The 20,174-nt window shown below is 34.9% G+C and overlaps 1 pseudogene; it reads left to right on the forward strand.

The window, feature by feature from the left end:
* The first annotated feature begins 472 nt into the window (after positions 1-472).
* Positions 473-16,577, forward strand: LOC114492018 (annotated as a pseudogene).
* Positions 16,578-20,174: the final 3,597 nt, after the last annotated feature.

Genomic DNA, 20,174 nt, shown 5'->3' on the forward strand with positions numbered 1-20,174 from the left:
GAGGACGTTTTTCCTAACCTAATAATCTTTCTAGGTTTAGTGTACTTTGGCCTTATGCAATCATCTTTCTAGCTTTCATAAGCTCAAGCCCTATGCATTCATCTTTCTGGTTTTTGAACGCTTAGTGTAAAAACTTCCCCTGCCACCATCTTGACTAATGGTTGGAGACTCCCCTAGTGCTCTGACTGTTTCACACTAGTGAACACAGTGCTGCCAGTGACCTTCTGCAGATTTCACTGTTTTTCAGCCCAGTATTTTCTCTTTCAGACTCCATCTGCCTGAGTATCTCCCCATTCCTTCCCTAATCTGGCCAACACTGGCATACAGCCAGGACTTTCATGGCCATGTGAGTGAAAGATGCTAACCTCATCTCCCCCTCTCCAGACCCTTATCAAAGGTTCACGTTTAGGGGTACTTCAACCAGTTGTGCTCTTCATCCTACGAGCCTCAAATGATTGGCCTTTAATGCCATATGGGTGCCTATGATGAAATTCTGCAGCTGTGTAAGTGCACATTGACAGTTCAGGGTACAAAAGTTGCTTTTGGGTCCAGATAAAGCCCTATATCCAATCACTGACTGCATCACTGCACTCACCATCAGCTAGCCTTCCAAAATGGCCACTCTTGTCCTGATACTCATAACCATCCTCCATTGCAGTTGCATGTCCTAGGGAGCTCATATGCTAACTATGGCTTAAGTAAACATTTTACCCATATTTAAAATAACTAAATATTCTAAGTAAAATATAGATACATTTTAAACTAAAGGTGTATTTTTCAAAAATAAGTAAAAAGGGAAGATTTCTATATTTCTGAGGTAAAAGTAAAACAATGGAAAGAGTAAGACATAAAGTACAATTTAACAAACTCTAAAGCAAAATATATAAATTCAAAAACAATAATAACAATTTCTTAGCAATTAATAGAACAATATAAAAACAGGAACAAAATATAGAAAATTTGACCAACGAGATTAACCACTTTGTGAACTTATATTGAACATTTTTGCCAGCAAATAAGAATACACATTCTTTTTAAACTCAGAATCTTTACAAAATTAACTGTTCGTTGAATCATCAAGCAAGTCTCAACAAGTTTCAATCCACTGTGTTGACAGTGTTCTCTAACCAAAAGGTAATTATGCAACCAATAAGTAATTAAACGGTTGTTAGAAAATCCCCATATGTTTGAATACACAGCAATGAAAATAAGCAAACAATGTCCATGTACAGCAGTGACAAATTTTCAAATATTGTAAGCCTAATGTTGATTAAAAGAAATAAGGTATACATGAAGTGTGTCAGTGATTAAAAGTTCAAAATGAGCAAATCAAAACCATACTGTTTAGGAATACAATCAATAGGTTTTTTAACTAAAAAGAAAAAAAGAGAAAGAACTTCAATAAAAAGTCTGGATATTATTATCTCTAGATGGTTAGGTTATAAAGCTATATGATAGAGATTCTAGCATGTCAGAATCACAAGTCTATTCACCAAAAGTTATTTATTGAACTTTCTCAATATTTTTCTATGTCTCCATTTTACATTATATTTCACATTAAAATGCATTTTAAGTAAAATGAAATTAATAAATTTCATTTATATAATATTTTAAAGTAAAAAATAGTGTATTTATCCTTGACCCAAAGGATTTTTTTAAATTTTATTTTTTATTGTTCAGTTATAGTTGTCCCCATTTTCCCCTATTACTCTCCCTAAGAATCCTGAAACACCAATTCAAAAGAACATATGCACCCTGATGTTCATAGTAATGTCATTTACAATAGCCAAGTGCTGGAAACAGCCTAAGTGCTCACCAGTAAATGAGTGGATACAAAAACTGTGGGACATATACACAATGAAATACTATGCAGAGGAAAGAGAGAAGAAACTCCTACCCTTCGAGAGAGCATGTGTGGATCTGGAGAGCATCATGCTAAGTGAAATAAGCCAGGTGGTGAAAGAGAAATACAAAATGATTTTGCCTATAAGTGGAACTTAATCAACAAAACAAACAAGCAAGCAAAATAGAACCAGAGACATGGGAATAAAGAAAAAACTCACAGTGACCAGAGGGGATGGGCAAGGGGGATAACAAGAGAAAGCGGGGGAAGGGTCAAGTCAAGGAAAGTGTATGCACGGGGGGGGGGCAAGGGAATGTATTTTCTTAAATGCAATTATCTCCCATACTAAATCTACCAAAGATAATTTATATTAAAATTTATACAATATAATATTAGTCAAGAATCACCTTAGGGCTACAAGAATCTTAAAATTTTAGTGGCCCCTAATAATGAAGATTTATTGTTATGTCATATCATAGAAATATGAATTGATTGCTTTCCAGTAGGGGCAGTTACTCTGAGATAAAGACTTCTTCATTTCCATGCTCCACAATCTCGGCAGGCTTAGACCCACCAGTGAATTCTTTGTATTCAGCTTTCACACTAGAAAAAAAAGAGAGAATATGGAAGATTATGTGGAAATGTATGTCTGTACATAATTTTGCCCCACAGTCCCTTGGCAACCTGGCCACATCTAATTGCAAAGGAGGTTGGAAAATGTAGTGTAAATTGTGTATAGGAAAAAGCGAGGAAATTTTTGTACACATCTGCCTCATTTCTGCCATAATTTAACAATCACTGTCCTATTTTTATTCCTGAGAAAAAACAATTTCCTCACTAGAATTATATACAAAGCTATTTCACATATTAAATAATAATTGATAGGAAAGCTTATAAAGCCTCTAAAATTTACTCCTGGAGGACATGTTTCATCAGAATCAAGGAGTAAACTGAAATGTAATAATTCAAAAAGTGCATAAATTCATTGTAGATAAAATTAATAAAGCAAAGAAAATAACAATGATGGTGAAGGAAAATTTAGGAGGACTATGATGTATTGGGGTGAGAGTCTACTAAAAATTGGACTGGAGAATGAAAAAGAAATAAGGACATATTACTTAATTAAAATATGATCTCACCTTTAACAGGAACCTAAACAACAAAACAAACAAGCAAAATATAGCCAAAGACACTGAAATAGAGAACAGGCTGACAGTGACCAGAGGAGAAAGGGGAGGGAATTTCAGGGGAGAATGGAAAGGGTTTACAGGAACAAATATAAAGGACACGTGGACAAAAACTAGGGGTGATGGAAATGGGAGGGAGGTGGGGAGGAATGAGTGAGTGGACTGGGCTGGGAGTAAAGGACAGAAAACTGTACTTGAACAACTATTAAAATAAAATTTTAAAAAACATGCCTATATACAAATATATGAAAAAATATATATGTATATAAACTTTATACACACATAAAATTATATATAAACCTTATATATATATATATATATATAAACCTAATGTATATATGTACAATTTTATATATAAACCTAGTGTGTGTATATACATATATAAGACATATATATGTATTAAATTTAGAGATAGCTAATGAAATAGATGAAAAAATTATTTTAGTAACTGGAAAAAAGCAGGCATCCAGCCACGTAATTCCAAAAATACATATGTTTATTGAAGAAGATACAAGATATAAGAAATATCATACATATGACAATGATGCCTCATTCTCTTCAAAGTAGGCAACTTTGAACCTCATACAGTTCTCCCAGTTGCCATCAGCTTCCCTGTCATATTTTCCTGAATTTCACTGATGGTCTAAAATCTCTTCCCTTTCAAATGTGATTTTAGATTTGGGAGAATTCAGAAGTCACAAGGCTCCAATTCTGGGCTGTAGAGGGGCTGAGTCACCTGGGTAATTTGATGTTTTTATCAAAAAACTCTGTATGAGATGTGATGCATGAGTAGGCATGTTGTCATGATGAAGCTGTTAATCACAGTTGCCCATAACTATGGCCTTCTGAATCATCTAAATAGTTTCCCTGGAGGAATGTTCAAGCTTAATGCAAAATTGGATGTAAATTTATTGTTCTACTCACTTAATCACTTTGAATGTGATGGTCATACAGTACGCATGCTTACTCAATGGTGTCAACCACCATCACTGACTAAGTACACTTACTAAGTACTGACTAAGTACAGTGACATCATGATTATTCACACATGCACATTCCAGTCCACTCTCCTTGGTTGCCAGGTTATGCCGATGTTGTGCAAACTGTTCTTATTATATTAACAATAGCTGTACTTTTTCCAGACAGACCTTATATACCTATCCTGTATGCAGGACAGCCAATGTAACCAAAATATAAGGTATGGTTTATCTATGAACCATAGTGATAATAATGTAAACCACTGAACATAGATTAAATAAAAAGTTGTAGGCAAGAATTATGAAAAACTAATGGAAGGAAATGTGTCTGTGTGTGTGTGTATTGGAAGCATCTGATATTGAGCGATGAGTTCTCTTATATATACCTTAATTAAAATTCCCGCATAATCATTTTTACTATTTATCTTTCTATCATGGCTGTGTTACAAAATGCCAATTTACAATGGATTGCAACCTATAATGGAACTCACTTAATACCTATTTGGAACTAATTCATGACAGCCATTTTTGACCCCTACTTAGATACTTTTTAAAAAATAATATTTTATTGTATTTTATTTTTTAGAGAGGGGAAGGGAAGCAGAAAGAGAGGGAGAGAAACATCAATATGGGTTGCCTTTAACATGCTCCCTACTGGGGACCTGGCCCAAAACCCAGGCATGTGCCCTGACTGGGAATTGAATCAACAACCCTTTGGTTCACAGGTCAGAACTCAATCCACTAATCCACACCAGCCAGTGCTCTGCTTAGACTCTTTAAAAAGAATTGAGATTGTAAAAAGAAATCTATAAAATCATTATTAATCATTACAAAGAACTATCATTTTTCTATGTAGTTCCTTTGTCAATTTAATATTGATTCCATCTGTTGTTTCAGCACTTTTTCCATGATTCAAACACTGATAAATTTGTTCTCTTTAGCAGGCCTGTATGAGAACTTTGAATCACAGTTCATCTTAAATATTGCTTCCTGAAAATACTCCAAAATGGACATGAAAATTTGATGATCTGTTTTTAATGCCTTCAAATGGTAGGAGTACACTCAAACTCAGCAAAATTCTGGCCAAATTTGATTTGAAGTAGATTCTTCTTCCAATCTGAGTATGTTACTGTTTTAAGTGAAGAGTCATAACAATTACAGAACTATACTTAAGAGTACCCCACATTAAGCTACATACTTATAGTAATATAAGAATGATTCAAATGATTAGGATGGTACTTTCCCTTAAATATCTTTTTCATTATTTTTCCATTTTGTATGACGAATTGCTTCTGTGTAACATTATTTTTATTTTTGTTCAATTACAGTTGTCCTGCTTTCTCCTCATTGCTCACCTCTGTGCCATCCCCCTGGCTTTCACAGTCAATACCTCCATAGATCATGCCCATAAGTCCTCAATTTCTGTTCATTTTCTTGCCCTTTCCCCTTCTTTCCCATGATGCTTCTCCATCATCCCCTCTGGTCATTGTCAGTTTTTTATTTCAAAGTCTCTGGTTTTTCTCATTTGTTCTTTTTTTTGATTAGGTTCCACTTTTAGGTGAGATCATACATATGGTATTTGTCTTTCACCACCTGGCCTATTTCACTTAGTATCATGCTCTCCAGTTCCAGCCATGTTGTACCAAACTGTAAGAGTCCCTTCTTTCTTTCTGTAGTGTAGTATTCCATTGTGTAAATGTTCCACTTTTTGGTCCCCTCGTCTACTGATGGACACTTAAGCTATTTCCAGCACTTACTATTATAAATAATACTGCTATGAACATTAGTGTGCATATGTTCTTTTTAATTGTTGTTTCAGGATTCTTATAATCCCAGAAGTGGGATCACTGGATCAAAATGCAGTTCCATTTTCAGTTTTCTGAGGAAATTACATACTGTTTTCCACAGTGACTACACCAGTCTATATTCCCACCAACAGTGTACTAGGACTCCTTTTCTCCACAGCCTAACCAGCATTTGTTGTTTGTTTAGTTGTTAATAATGGCTATTCTGCTGGGTGTGAAGTAGTATCTCATTGTGATTTTAATTTGCATCTCTCTAATGGCTGGTGACGTTAACAATTTTATGTGACTTTGGGCCTTCTGTGTGTCCTCCTTGGCAAAGTGTCTGTTCAAGTCTTTGCCAATTTTTTTTTTAAAGATTGTACTTATTTATTTATTTTTAGAGAGCAAAAGGAGGGAAAAAGAGAGAGAGAGAAACATCAATGTGCGGTTGCTAGGGGCCATGGCCTGCAACCTAGGCATGTACCCTGACTGGGAATTGAACCTGTGACACTTTGGTTCACAGCCTGCACTCAATCCACTGAGCTACACCAGCCAGGGCCCAATCTTTTAATATAGATTGCTTATCTTCCTGTTGTTGTTGTCATGTGAGTTCTTTATATATTTTGAAGATCAAACCCTTATTCAAGGTATCACTGGCAAATAGCTTTACCCCGATGGTTGGTACACTTTCTATTTTGTTGTTTCCTCTGACCACGCAGAAGCTTTTTCATTTGATGTAGTATCATTCATTTATTCTTTCCTTTATATCCCTTATCCTAAGGGATGTATCAGTGAAAATATTGCAGTGTGGGATATCTGAAATTTTCCTGCCTATGTTTTCCTCAAGGACTTTTATGGTGTCATAAATTATACTTAAGATTATGTTTAAGCCATGTTCAGTTTATTTTGGTGTATAGTGTAAGTTGGTGGGCTAGTTTCATTTTTTTAATGTACCATTCCAAAACTCTCAACATCATTTATTGAAGAGGCTATTTTTACTCCATTTTATGCTCCTATATCCTTTGTCAAATATTAACTGATTGTGTTGATATGGGTTTATTTCTAGACTCTCTATTCTGTTCCATTGATTTATGTGTCTGTTCTTATGCCAGTAACAAACTGTTTTGATAACAGTGGACTTGTAATATAGTTTGTTTGATATCAGGTATTGTGATGCCTCCTACATTGTTTTCCTTTCTTAAAATTTCTGAGGCTATTTGGGGTCATGTATGGTTCCACATAAATTTTTGAAATATTTGTTCCATAGCTGTAAAATATGTCATTGGTATTTTGATGGGGATTGCATTGCATTTATAGATTGTTTTGGGTAGTATGGATATTTTAATGATGCTAATTCTTTGAATCCATGAACATGGCATATGCTTCCATTTGTTGGTGTCTTCCTTAATTTCTTTCTTCAGCGTTGTGTAGTTTTCTGAATATAGGTAATTTTTTCCTTGGTTAAGTTTATATCTATTTCATTTTTTGTTGCTATAGTAAATGAGATTTTTTAAAATTTCTGTTTCTTTTATTTCATTGTTGGTATATGAAAATGCCATTGATTTCTGAATGTTGACATGTATCCTGATATTTTACCAAATTCACTCTTTAGGTTGAGTCGATTTTTGGTGTAGTAAATAGGGTTTTTGCTATGACATGGTAGAGTACTAGGTACTCTACCATGAATGACAATTTACTTCCTCCTTCTCAATTTGGCTGGTTTTTATTTGTTTTGCTTGTCTAATTGTTGTAGTTAGAACTTTCAATACTATGTTGAATAGAAGTGGTGAAAGCGGACACTCCTATCTTATTCCTGACTTTAGTGGAAAAGCTTTTTAGATTTTGCCCATTGAATATGATGTTGGCTGTTTATTTCCCATATATGGCCTTTATTGTGTTGAGGAATGCTCCCTCTACTTCTATTATGCTGAGTGTTTTTATCAGAAATGATTGCTGTACTTTATCTAATGCATTTTCAGTGTCCATTAATATGATCATATAGTTTCTTTCATATTGTTTATGTGATAAATTACATATATTGATTATGGATGTTGTAACAACTTTGCATCCCTGAGATTAATCTCACTTAATTGTGGTGTATGATCTTTTTAATGTATTGCTGGATCTTATTTGTCAATATTTTGTGGAGGATTTTAGTATCTATGTTCATCAGTAATATCTGTCTGTAATTTTCTTTATTATGCCTTTAATTTGGGGGGGGGATTAGGGTAATACTGGAATCATAAAAAGAGTTTGATAGTCTTCCCTCTTCTTGGATTTTGGAATAGTTTGAGAAAAATTGGGATTAGCTCTTCTCTAAATGTTTAGTAACTATCTTGTGAATCTTCCTGCCCAGAGCTATTGTGTGCTGGAAATTTTTCTTATTACTTCTTCAATTTCACTTGCTGATATCAGTCTATTCAATCTTTCTTTTTCTTCTTAAGTCAGTTTTGGAGGCTTATATGTTTCTAGAAACTTGATTTCTTCAGCCTGGCTTTCAAATTTCTTGGCACGTAGTTGTTCATAGTAATTTCTAATGATCCTTTTTATTTTGGTGGTATTGGTTTTAATGTGGTCTCTTTCATTTGTGATTTTTATTATTTGGGTCCTCTCTCTTTTTTTCTTGATGAGTCTGGTCAAAGGCTTGTCGATTTGTTTATCTTTTCAAAGAACCATCTCCAGGATTTGTCGATCCTTTGGATTGTTATTTTACTCTGTATGTCATTTAATTCTTCTTTGATCTTGATAACTTCCATCCTTCTACTTACTCTGGGCTTTATTTGTTTTTTGTTCCTCTAGTTTTTGTAGCTGTACGGTTAGGTCATTTATTTTAAATATTTCCCTTTTTTTATTTATACATGTATTGCTATGAACTTGCCTCTCAGGACTGCCTTTGCTGTATCCCATAGATTTTGTGTGGCTGTAAGTTCATTTTCACTTATTCCCAAGTTTTTGAATTTCTTCCTTGATCTCATTGTTTACCCTTCCATTATTTAATAACATATTACTCAATCTCTATGAATTTGAGTATTTTTAAGTTTTTTTTCCTTCAGGTTGTTTTCTAGTTTCAGGCTCTTGTTGTCTGAGAAAATGCTTGATATGATTTCAATTTTCTTGAATTTGTTGAGGATGCTGTTGTGTCCTATCATGTAGTCTATCTTTGAAAATACCATTTGCATTTGAAAGCAATATATATTTTGCTCCTTTGGGGTGAAAATTTCTCTATATATCATTTAATCCTATTTGATCTAGTGTGTCATGCAGGGCCACACTGTCCTTTTCAATTCCTTGTTTGGAAGTTCTGTTCATTGTTGACAGTGGGTTGTTAAAATCCCCTACTATGAGTTTGTTGCTGTCTATATCTTTCTTGAAGTCCTCCGAGATTTTCCTTATATTTTTAGGTGCTGCTGTGTTGGTCACATATATGTTTACAATGTTTATAGCTTCCTGGTGGATTCTTCCCTTTAGAATTATGAAATGAACTTTTCTGTCTGTTTTTATGGCATTTGTTTTGAAATCTATGTTTTTCTGGTATCAGTATTTCTACCTCAGCCTTTTTTTCCCTGTCCATTTCCTTAGAATATTTTATTCCAACCCTTCACTTTTTGCCTGTGTAGGTTTTTTGTTCTGAGACAGGTGTCTTGTAGGCAGCATATTTCTGGGTCAAGTTTTCTTATCCATTCAGCTACCATATGTCTTTTCACTGGAGCATTTCTTGCATTTACATTTAAGGTTATTATTGATAGGCATTTATTCATTTTCCCCCTTTGTACTTGTGTTTCTCTCTCTCTCACTCTATACCTTCATCTTCTTAAAACAGTCCCGTTAGCATATCTTGCAATGCTGGTATGGTTAAGATGTATTTTTTTACCTTCTTTTGTTTGGGAAATCCCTTTTTCCCCCTTGCATTTTAAGTGACAGTCTCCTGGGCAGAGCAGTCTTGGTTTCAAGTCGTTGCTTTTCATTACTTGAAATAGTTCTTGTCTTTCCTTTCTGGCTTATAGTGTTTCTGGTGAGAATTCAGCTGCAAGCCTGTTCAGAGCTCCTTTGTATGTTACTGTTTCTACCTTGCTACTTTTAAGGTTCTATTTCTGTCTGTAAAGTTCGGTATTTTAATTATGATGTGTCCTGTAATAGGCTTCTTTGTGTTCATCTTGACTGGGACCCTCTGTGCTTCCTGAAATTATGTGGCTTTCATTCTTTCTAGGTTAGAAAATGTTTCTGTAATTATTTTTGCAAACATGTTTACTATCTCTTGTTCCTCTTAATCTCCATCCTGCATTCCTGATTCAAATGCTATGTGTTTCATGTTGTCCTGCTGTTCCTTCAATCTAGTCTCATACTTTTTGGGTCTTTACTCATGCTGCTGTTCTACCTGGGCATTTCTTTCTTTCTTGTCTTCCAGCTCACTATTTTGGTCTTCTTCATCACCCAGCCTGCTTGTAATTCAACCTAGTAAACTTTTAATTTCAAATATTTTATTCCTCATTTCTTCCTGGTTCTTGTTTATAGTTTTATAGTTTCTATTTCCTTTTTCATACAGTTATAGTTCCCACTCAGTTCCTTGTAGTTGTCACTGACTTCCTTGAAAATCCTTATAACCGTTCTTTTGAGTTCTTTGTCTGATAATTTGCTTGCTTCCATTTCACTTAGTTCTTTTAGAGGGGATTATTCCATTCCATTTGATTGAGGGTTCTATCTTGATTTTTCCACTTTAGGTGACTTTTTTGTGTTTTTACATTTCAGGATGTTCTTCTTTGCCAGATCTCTTTATGTGTTGGACTTTTGTGCTATGAGTTCTGTGGGGCTCAGTGGTGTGGTTTCTTTGATCTCCTTTTCTGGATGTTCTAGAGTTGCCCTTTCTTCCTTTTGTGTGGAACATCTTCTTGTGCAGATATAAAATAAAGCTTTATCTGTTGGAAGATTCTTTGTCCATGAGTCCCTCCCTCCAGTGGGCTTACTGGTAGTCATAACCCCCACCTTTTCTTGTATGCTGTTTTACAGATGTTGGCTTACAAAACAATATTACCAGACATCCAAACTTACTTCAGGAAAAAGACCCTCCTACCATATCAGCAATCTCAACTGCAATTTAGCTAATATTAATAGAATTCTAGAATGTTTATGAATATTATAAGATATGACAAAGGGGATATCAGATGACTAAAAGAGGAGAAAACATTATTGAGGGTAAGAGGGAGGAGAATTGATAAGAGTTGTGATAGAACTGAGGTGATAAAAGGCAGAGAACAAAATTTAAAATGTAAGTAAAACATGTAAGTAAAGGAATGAGAACAATGAGGTTAGAAGAGGGGAGAGTATACTATGAAGTAGGAATTAAAGTTGAAAACATATTGGACTAATTGGAGCAGTATTTCAGAAAAACCACAGCAGTAGTGATAGCAATGACAGCTGAATGAAGTTTAATAGGGGTGGAACAAGAATAAGAGTATTATAAAAAAGCAAAAAGTGATTATGAGATGTTTACCATAAACAAAAAAAAATATTTTGAGAGGATGGGGGAAGCAAATTAATAAAGTAAGTAATAAAGCCCAGGCTGAGAGAGGGGGAAAATAAGAGAGAGTGAGAGAAAATTATTAAATAAAATTCCTCACTCAACTGATCAGTGGCAGGGGGAGGCAAAATGGAATAGGACAGGGGGAGATAAAGACAGGGGGATATATTACATTGGATTTAAACTGCAAACTAATAGTGAACAAATAGAAGTTCCTTTGGAGAAGTACAGCTATAACCATGGTATCTCACCCAATCATTATTACTACCCAAATCAATTAATAGATTCAATGTAATCCCTATTAAAGCACCAATGCCACATTTCACAGATATAGAATAAATATTTCAAAAATTTATATGGAACCATAAAAGACCCCGAGTAGCTGCAGCAATTTTGAGAAAGAAGAACAAAGTAGGAGGGATCACAATACCTGATATCAAACTGTATTACAAGGCCTCTGTAATAAAAACAGCCTGGTACTGGCATAAGAACAGACATACAGAACAATGGAACAGAATAGAGGGCCCCCAAATAAACCCAAGTCTCTATGGTAAAGTAATATTACAAAAAGTGGGAAGAACAATAAAATGGTGTAAAAATAGCCTTTTCAATAAATGGTGTTGGGACATCTGGACAGCTACATGCAAAAAACTGAAACTTGATCAAAAACATACACCATACGCAAACATAATTTCAAGGTGGATAAAAGACTTAAATATAAGTTGTGACACCATAAAAGTTCTAGAGGAAAACATTGGCAGGAATATATCAGACATTCCAAGTCAAAATGGCCATCACAAACAAATCAACAAACAAGTGCTGGAGAGAATGTGGAGAAAAGGGAACCCTAGTGCACTTTTCCTAGTTGTGGGGATGCAGATGGGTTCAGCCACTGTAGAAAACAGTATGGAATTTCCTCAGAAAACTAAAAATGGAACTGATGTTTGGCCTGGCAATTCCACTTCTGGGAGTATATCCTAAGAACCCTGAAAACACTAATCCAAAAGAACCTATGCACCTCAGCATTCATAGCAGCACAATTTACAATAGCCAAGTGCTGGAAGCAACCTAAGTGCCCATCAGTATATGAATGGATCAACAACAAACTATGGTACACTTACACAATGGAATACTATGCAGCAGAAAGAAAAAAAGAGCTCCTACCCTTTAAAGCAGCATGGATGGAACTGGAGGAAATTATGCTCAGTGAAATAAGCCAGGGGGTGAAGGACAAATGTCATATGATCATGCCTTTAACTGTATCCTAATTGACAAAACAAATAAGCAAGCAAAATATAACCATAGATATTAAAATTAAGAACAATCTTACAGTATCTAGAGGGGAGGTGGGAAGGGATAATGCGGGAGGGGTGGGAAAGGTTTTCTAGGACAGCTAGAAAGGATACATGGACAAAACCAAGGGTGGGGTAGAAGCAAGGGAGGGAGGTGGGAATGGTTTTGGTGGGGGGATAGTAGGTGGTAGTAATGTAGACAACTATAATTGAACAATAAAATAATTTTTAAAAAGGAATTAAGACTGGTATAAGAGGGGAAAAAGAATGTGAGCTGAAATAAGAAGAAAAGTATAATTATGTGAGGTTAGATAGTGGAGAAATAGTGAAAGTAAGGGATAGAAACTAGGTCTAGTGTGAGATAAAATAAAGGTAACTACAACAGACAACTGTAATAGCATAATCTATAAATATATATATTTTTAAAAAGTTAACTACAACAAGTATAAATCTCATAAAAATTGTGAAATGGGTAAAGACCAGAGAAGGTGCTATGTGGGATTTGGAATAACAATAGTATAATAAGAAATGTATACTCTGAATAGGAAGAATAAAAATAAAAGACAAAGAATAGTGTGTTATTTGGAATATGAGTGAAGTGAAAGAAGAAAAATTAAAATGCAATATGAAAGGGAGAAGAAAAAACACAAAATTAAACTCTAAATAAAGAAAAAGAAGAAAGAAAAATAAAAAAAATAAGTTCTGATGAAGACCAAGGCTAAATATGTCTCAACTGTTACTCTTTGCCTTCTGACTTCTTTCTGGATCTGTGTCTGGTTTTCTCTCAGCTCCTGGTCTTACTCTTGGGCAGAAGAAAGCCACCTGCTGATTGTTCAGCCTGCCCAGCTGGTTTTGAAGGTTTTACTTGTCCCTGCATGCAGTGGGGGGGGGGGGCTGGGCTCCATGTTTCCTTCTTGTGGTTTGGCAAGGATCAGGGTTAAGTCTGGGATACAATAACTACAGATGCCCAATTTCCATCCCATGCCTTCAGAGCACTGTGCAATCTGTACTCTCTACTGTGTGCAGTCATACTAGGCTGATAAGCCACCTCAGTTTGAACCCTTTTGATTAATTTGTGAGGTGCACTGAGTGGGTCAAATTGCATTCACACTCCTTACTTTCTGTTGGCATGGCTGATGAGCACACAAGGTCCCTGCACAGTGTTCCTCAATCATAAAAGTATACATTTTCAGATGCACAATTCTACACACATCATCTGTACACTCTACTCTTTGTTCACCATACCAAGTAAGGTCTTCCATCACCACATATGCCCCCATACATTACTTCAGCTCCCTCTTCCTTTTCCCTAGAAATCATCACATTGTTTTCTGTGTCTATGAGTATTTTCTCTATTTTTTTGTTTTTGCTGTTTTGCTCGATCCTTGCAATGCCTATACCCAGTGGCACATACCCTGACAGCTATTAACCTGCTTGTTATCTATGAGACTGTCTCCCTTTTGCTTGATGGTTCATTTTGTTAATTAGAAACCACATTTGAATGGATTCATATGGTGCTTGCCTTTATCTGACTGGCTTATTTCTCTTAGCATAATGCTCTATAGGCCCATTCATGCTGTCACAAGGGTAATATTTCTTTCTTTTTAATGGACAAGTAGTATTCCATTTCATAAACATACCACAGGTTTTTTTGCTACTTGTCTACTAATGGACACATGGGTTGATTCCAAATGTTAACTGTTATAAATAATGCTGCAATGAATATAAGGGTACATATTATTCTTTCAGATTTATTGAAATACACTCCCAGAAGTGGATTCTCTATGTCATTAGGAAGATTCATTTTGCATGTTTTGGTCTAACTTCATATTGTTTTCCATAGTGGCTGCACCAGTCTGCATTCCCACAACAGTGCACTAAGTTGTCCTTTTCTCCACATCTTCATCAACACTTGTTGTTTGTTGATTTGTTGATAAAAGACATTCTGACAGGTGTGATTTGATATATTGTGATTTTAATTTGCATTTCTGTGATGATTAGTGATGTTGAGCATCTTTTTGTATGCCCATTGGCCATCTGTGTATCCTCTTCTGAGATGTGTCTATTCAGATCTTTTCCCATTTTTAAATAGATTGTTTTTGGTGTTGAGGTTTAAAAGTTCTTGTAAATTTTAGATATTAACTAATCAAATATATTAGTGAATGTGTAGTCCCATTCAGAGGGTTGTCTTTTCATTTTGTTAATGGTTTCCTTTGTTGTGAAAAAAACTATTTTGTTTGATGTAGTGCCATTCATGTATTTTCTATTTTGTTTTTCATGTCCAAGGAGATATCTCAAAAAATATCACTCCTATGGTTCCACATAAATTTTTTACTTTTATTTTTTTATTTATCTTAGGGGGTTTGTTTTTATTCAATTTTAAATAAAGAATCATACAGTATTTATATTTTTCTGTCTGGCCTGAGAGCATTATGCTAAGTGAAATAAGCCAGGAGGTGGAAGACAAACACGATCTTACCTTTAAGTAGAACCTAATCAACAAAACAAACAAGCAAGCAAAATATAACCAGAGACATTGAAATTAAGAATAATCAGATGAGAGGTGGTAGGAGATAATGGGGGGATAAGAGGGAAGGGTTTTCAGAAACACTATAAAGTACACATGGACAAAACTAAGGGGGCTGCATAGAATCAGGGGAGGGAAGTGGGAATGGCAGGGGTGGGGGTGAGTTGGGGGAGATAAATGCAGACAACTGTACTTGAACACCAATAAAATAAATTTAAAACAGATTTTTTTTATATTTTAAGATTTTATTTATTTTTAGAGAGAGGGGAAGGAAGAGAGAAAGAAAGGGAGAGAAACATCAATGTGTGGTTGCCTCTTATGCATGACCTACTGGGGACCTGGCCCACAAGCCCAGCATGTGCCCTGACTGGGAATCAAATTGGCAGCCCTTTGGTTCGTAGGCTGGCACTCAATCCACTGAACCACACCAATCGGGGCCATATAAATTTTTTAAATGTTTGTTCTATATCTGTGAAATATGTCATTGGTATTTTAATAGGAATTGTGTTGAATCTATAAATTGTTTTGGGTATTATGAACATTTTGATGATGTTAATTCTTATAATCCATGAACACAGTATATGTTTTCATTTAGTTGTATCTTCCTTAATGTCTTTCTTCAGGGTTGTGTAGTTTTCTGAATATAGGTCTTTTACCTCCTTGGTTAGGTTTCTTCCTAGGTGCTTTATTTTTCTTGTGGCTATAGCAAATAGAATTTTTTATACTGATCAATAAAACAAACACATAAGCAAAATATAACTAGATACATTGAAATGTAGAACAAACTGACAGTTGCCAGAGGGGAGTGTGGAAGGCAATAACAGAGGGAAGAAGGAGAAGGGTAATCAAGGAACACGTATAGAAGGCCTGCACACAAGGACAACAGGGAGCTATATTTGAGTGTGGAAGGTGGGTGGGGAAGTGGAGAGTGGTGGGGGGAATGGAGAAAATTGTAGTTTAACAACAGTAACAAATAAATAAATGAAAATATTACTATTAAAAATATATGAGCATTTTTGAAACACTGACAAAATGGTGTTAAGTGGAACAGGAGAAGAAATGGACTTTCCACAAGTTTATCTACTGGACATGGATCTGGACCTACTGCTTGACATGTTCTATGAGCAGCTAATGCTGTTCTGCAGTGCCAGTCAGTGGCAGCAGCTGAACTGTGGCCTCTGGAATAAAGTGCTTTTGCAAGGCCAAGAAAGAGGTTCCTCCTATGGAGAAGCCTGAGGTGGTGAAAATGTATCTGTGGATCATGATCATTCTACCAGAATGATGGGAAGCACAGTGGGTGTATACAATGACAAGACTTTCAACCAGCTGTAAATCAAGCCCAAGATGATTGGCTACTATTTGGGTGAGTTCTCCATCACCAACAAGCTGGTGAAGCATGGCTGGTCCAGCATCAGGACCACACACTCTTCCTGCTTCATCCCTCTCAAGTAGCCAATAAAAGCAAATACTTATTAAAAATAAATAAATAAGGACTTCAGGTCAAGACTGAGGCATAATTAGGTGTACTTTGCTTCCTTTCATAACCAGAAAGTCAAAAACCAATTTAAAAACAAAAACAAGAACTGCTATAAACTTGAACTGAATGGAAATCTGACACTCAGGGAGTTAAAGAAGAAACATTCACCAAGACTGGTATGAGGGGTGGAGATGGGAAGCCAGGAGGAGAGGAGTCCTGGCAAGGTGGCAACCAGTGGGCCAGGCAGTCCCACAGTCACATGAGGATAAACAGGGAGAAACAACTAGGTAGAGTGACAGACTGTACCACCCAGGGTTCCAGTGCAGGGAAATAAAGCCTAAAAACCTCTAGCTGTAAAAATCTGTGGGGGTTGCAGTAGTGGGAGAAACTCCCAGTGTCACAGGAGAGTCCATTGGAGGGACACAACAAGTCCTAGATTGTACAAAAACCCACCCATCTAAGAATCAGCACAAGAAAGGCACGATTCACCTGTGGGTACTGGGAAAATCAACAGTAAGTGGACAAGAGCCAAGCAAGATACATCATTCCTTCTGTGACCCCCTCCTTCATATACAACACCACAATGCAGTGAAGTGGGTTGTCCTGCCCTGGCGAATACCTAAGGCTCCACTCCTAACAACATAGCAGGTATGCTGTGACAATGATGTATGTCCCAAGTGAAAGAACTGAACAAAATCCCAGAAAAAGAACTAAGCAATGAGGAGATAGCCAACCTGACCTCAGATGCAGAGTTCAAAACAATGGTAATCAGGATGCTGACAGAAATTATTTAGTACAGTTGCAAAACAAAGGAGAAATGAAGACTATACAAAGTGAAATAAAGAAAAATATACAGGGAACCAAGAGTGGAGGGAAGAAAATCGGGACTCAAATCAATGATTTAGAAGAGAAGGAAGAAATAAACATTCAACCAGAACAAAATGAAGAAACAAAAATTCAAAAAAAAGTGAGTGGAGAATTAGGAACCTCTGGGACAACTTCAAACATTCCAATATTTGAATCATACGGGTGCCAGGAGGAGAAGAGGAAGATCAAGTAATTAAAAACTTATTTGAAAAAATAATAAAGGGAGACTTCCCAGTCTGGTGAAGGAAATAGACATGCAAGTCCAGGAAGCTTAGAGAGTCCCAAAGAAGCTAGGTACAAGAAGGAACACACCAAGATAGATCATAATTAAATTAACTGTGGGTGAGAAAGACTGTACATTATTTACTAATGATAATTTTCACAAATTTGATACAGTTATATAAATAAAAATCTTTGTAAAGCCTTTTTTTATTTTATTGTGTATTAATTTCAGGTGTACAGCATGGTGGATAGATAATCATATACTTTACATATCGTTCCCTTCAACATTTTCAGCACCCATCTGTCTCCATACATATTTATCACAATATTATTGACTGTATTTTCTGTGCTTTAGTTGTGAAAGTATTAAGTACATACTTGTGGTTACAAAATATTCATGGGGTTGTAAAGTACAGCATAAAGAATATAAAGTTTTGAATCTCTGTCTTTTGCAGTTTTCATCTGTTACTAACCTGATAGAAATGACCATGACCTTAGTTTTGTTTTGAATATAATGTTTATATTCAGTAGCTCTTATCTGAGTCATATTAATTATTTCCTTAAATAATTCATTCTTGAATTCTATTTTTCAAAAAAATATTAATTTCATTTTCTAAAGTAAATTTTAAAAAGTAAGTACGATTTGCTTTAACAGTGGGAAATTTTCTCATTGATATGAGACCCAATTGTTTACAGTAATATAAAAGGAAATATCTACAGCCACTGACATTTCAAGATGATAATTTCAATTTCTTTTTATGAATAATAGGCATATAAAATTTTCTTTTTCTACTTTAGTACAAACTAATATTCTCAGTGGAGATCTTTAATATTGTTTTGAAAGTTTAATTTAATCCACAACCATGGAATTTAAGAAAAAAAAATGACTGTCATATTAACAAACATCAATGGATACAAGTTATAGTTACTAAAATCATGCTTTAGAGCAATAATTTCTCTTAAAATTATATGTATTAAAATTTGGGTAAAAATAACTAGTTAGCATAAAAGAGAGTTTGGGATTTAAATACCATCTGAGAATATCCTGAGTTCCTGAAAATAAACTTAAAATTGGAGTATTCTTAGAAAAAAATTAAAAGAAAGGAAAGTACAGAAGTAGAGAGAAAACAAAGAAAAATATAGGAAAATCAGTAACACATGCATAATTTATGTCATAAATTAATTCAGGTAAGATTAGTTAGAGAATAATTGATTTGAAGGATCAGAGCACAGTTCAGGACATAGCATGTGCTTAATAAATATTTGTTGAATGAATGAAGGAAAGTAATACTACCATAAAGATTTATCTGAATTCAACAGAAAATCAGTTAAAAGAAAAATAGACTTCTCCAGGTGCCATAAGATTTAAATTATGTCCTTATAAAAAGTACTATCATATAGTTTGTCACTTTATCTACAGCATACGTACTGACATGTTTGTTATTAAACCTTGCTTGTAATGATAGTATAGCTTAGTATTCACAATTTACTTTAATAACAAAGTCCAATATTAACAGTGTGTTTTGCCTATAATTTTCTGCAATAGTGAAATATCTTAGAATTATAAATAATATTAAGCCACATTCACCTAAAATAAAGCATCTAGGATAATTCTTCATCCTCATAATGTTCATTTACAGTTACATAATGAGAAAATGACTTTACATACGACAAGTACAAACAAATTTCAAACTTCTATGAATTTAATTTAATATAGTTAAATTTTTAAATTTTCAGATAAATTGATTTAATAGTACTCATTATATGCACATCAGAAACATTTATCAAGTGCCTGTTATATGCAAGACATAGTGCTTGCTACTGAGAATCAAATAGTGATTGAGATAGAGCCTTTGCATTTATTTTAATTTATTTTTATTTGCTTAAGCTGTTATAGTTGTTCCCACTTTTCTCCCTTTCCCCACCTCCATCCAGCCCCATCCTCTCCCCATCCCAAGGCAATCCCCACATTGTTCAAGTCCTTGGGTTGTGCATAAATGTTTTTTGGTTAATCCTTTCACTGTCTTTCATCCTGTAACCCCCTCCTTCCTGAAAGCTGTCAGTCTGTTCTATGTATCTAAACTTCTGTTGCTACCTTGTTTGTTACTTTATTGAGTTCATCAGATTTAATATATTCACTTGTGTGACAAAAGCACAGAAACAAGTGAAAGAAATAGAGAATGGAACATTCTTGGTTAGAAAGATATGTGAGATTACATATGTGTGTGTGTGTGTGTGTGTGTGTGTGTGTGTGTATTATGCCACATTTATATATGGCATAATTCATTCCATTTGAAAGAAACCACAAAAACTTCCCAGAGCAAAGAATAACTAAGATAAATGTTGAACAATAAATAAAAGTTGACAAATAGACAATACAGCTATAGGGATTCAGACAAGAGCAAAATGGGAAATGGCTTAAAATTGTGATTGTGAAGTTAAATAGTGTTTTTTTTGTATGTTGCAGTACAGAACATTGATGA

Source organism: Phyllostomus discolor, chromosome 1 (genome assembly GCF_004126475.2).
Source record: "Phyllostomus discolor isolate MPI-MPIP mPhyDis1 chromosome 1, mPhyDis1.pri.v3, whole genome shotgun sequence".
Lineage (NCBI taxonomy): Eukaryota > Metazoa > Chordata > Mammalia > Chiroptera > Phyllostomidae > Phyllostomus > Phyllostomus discolor.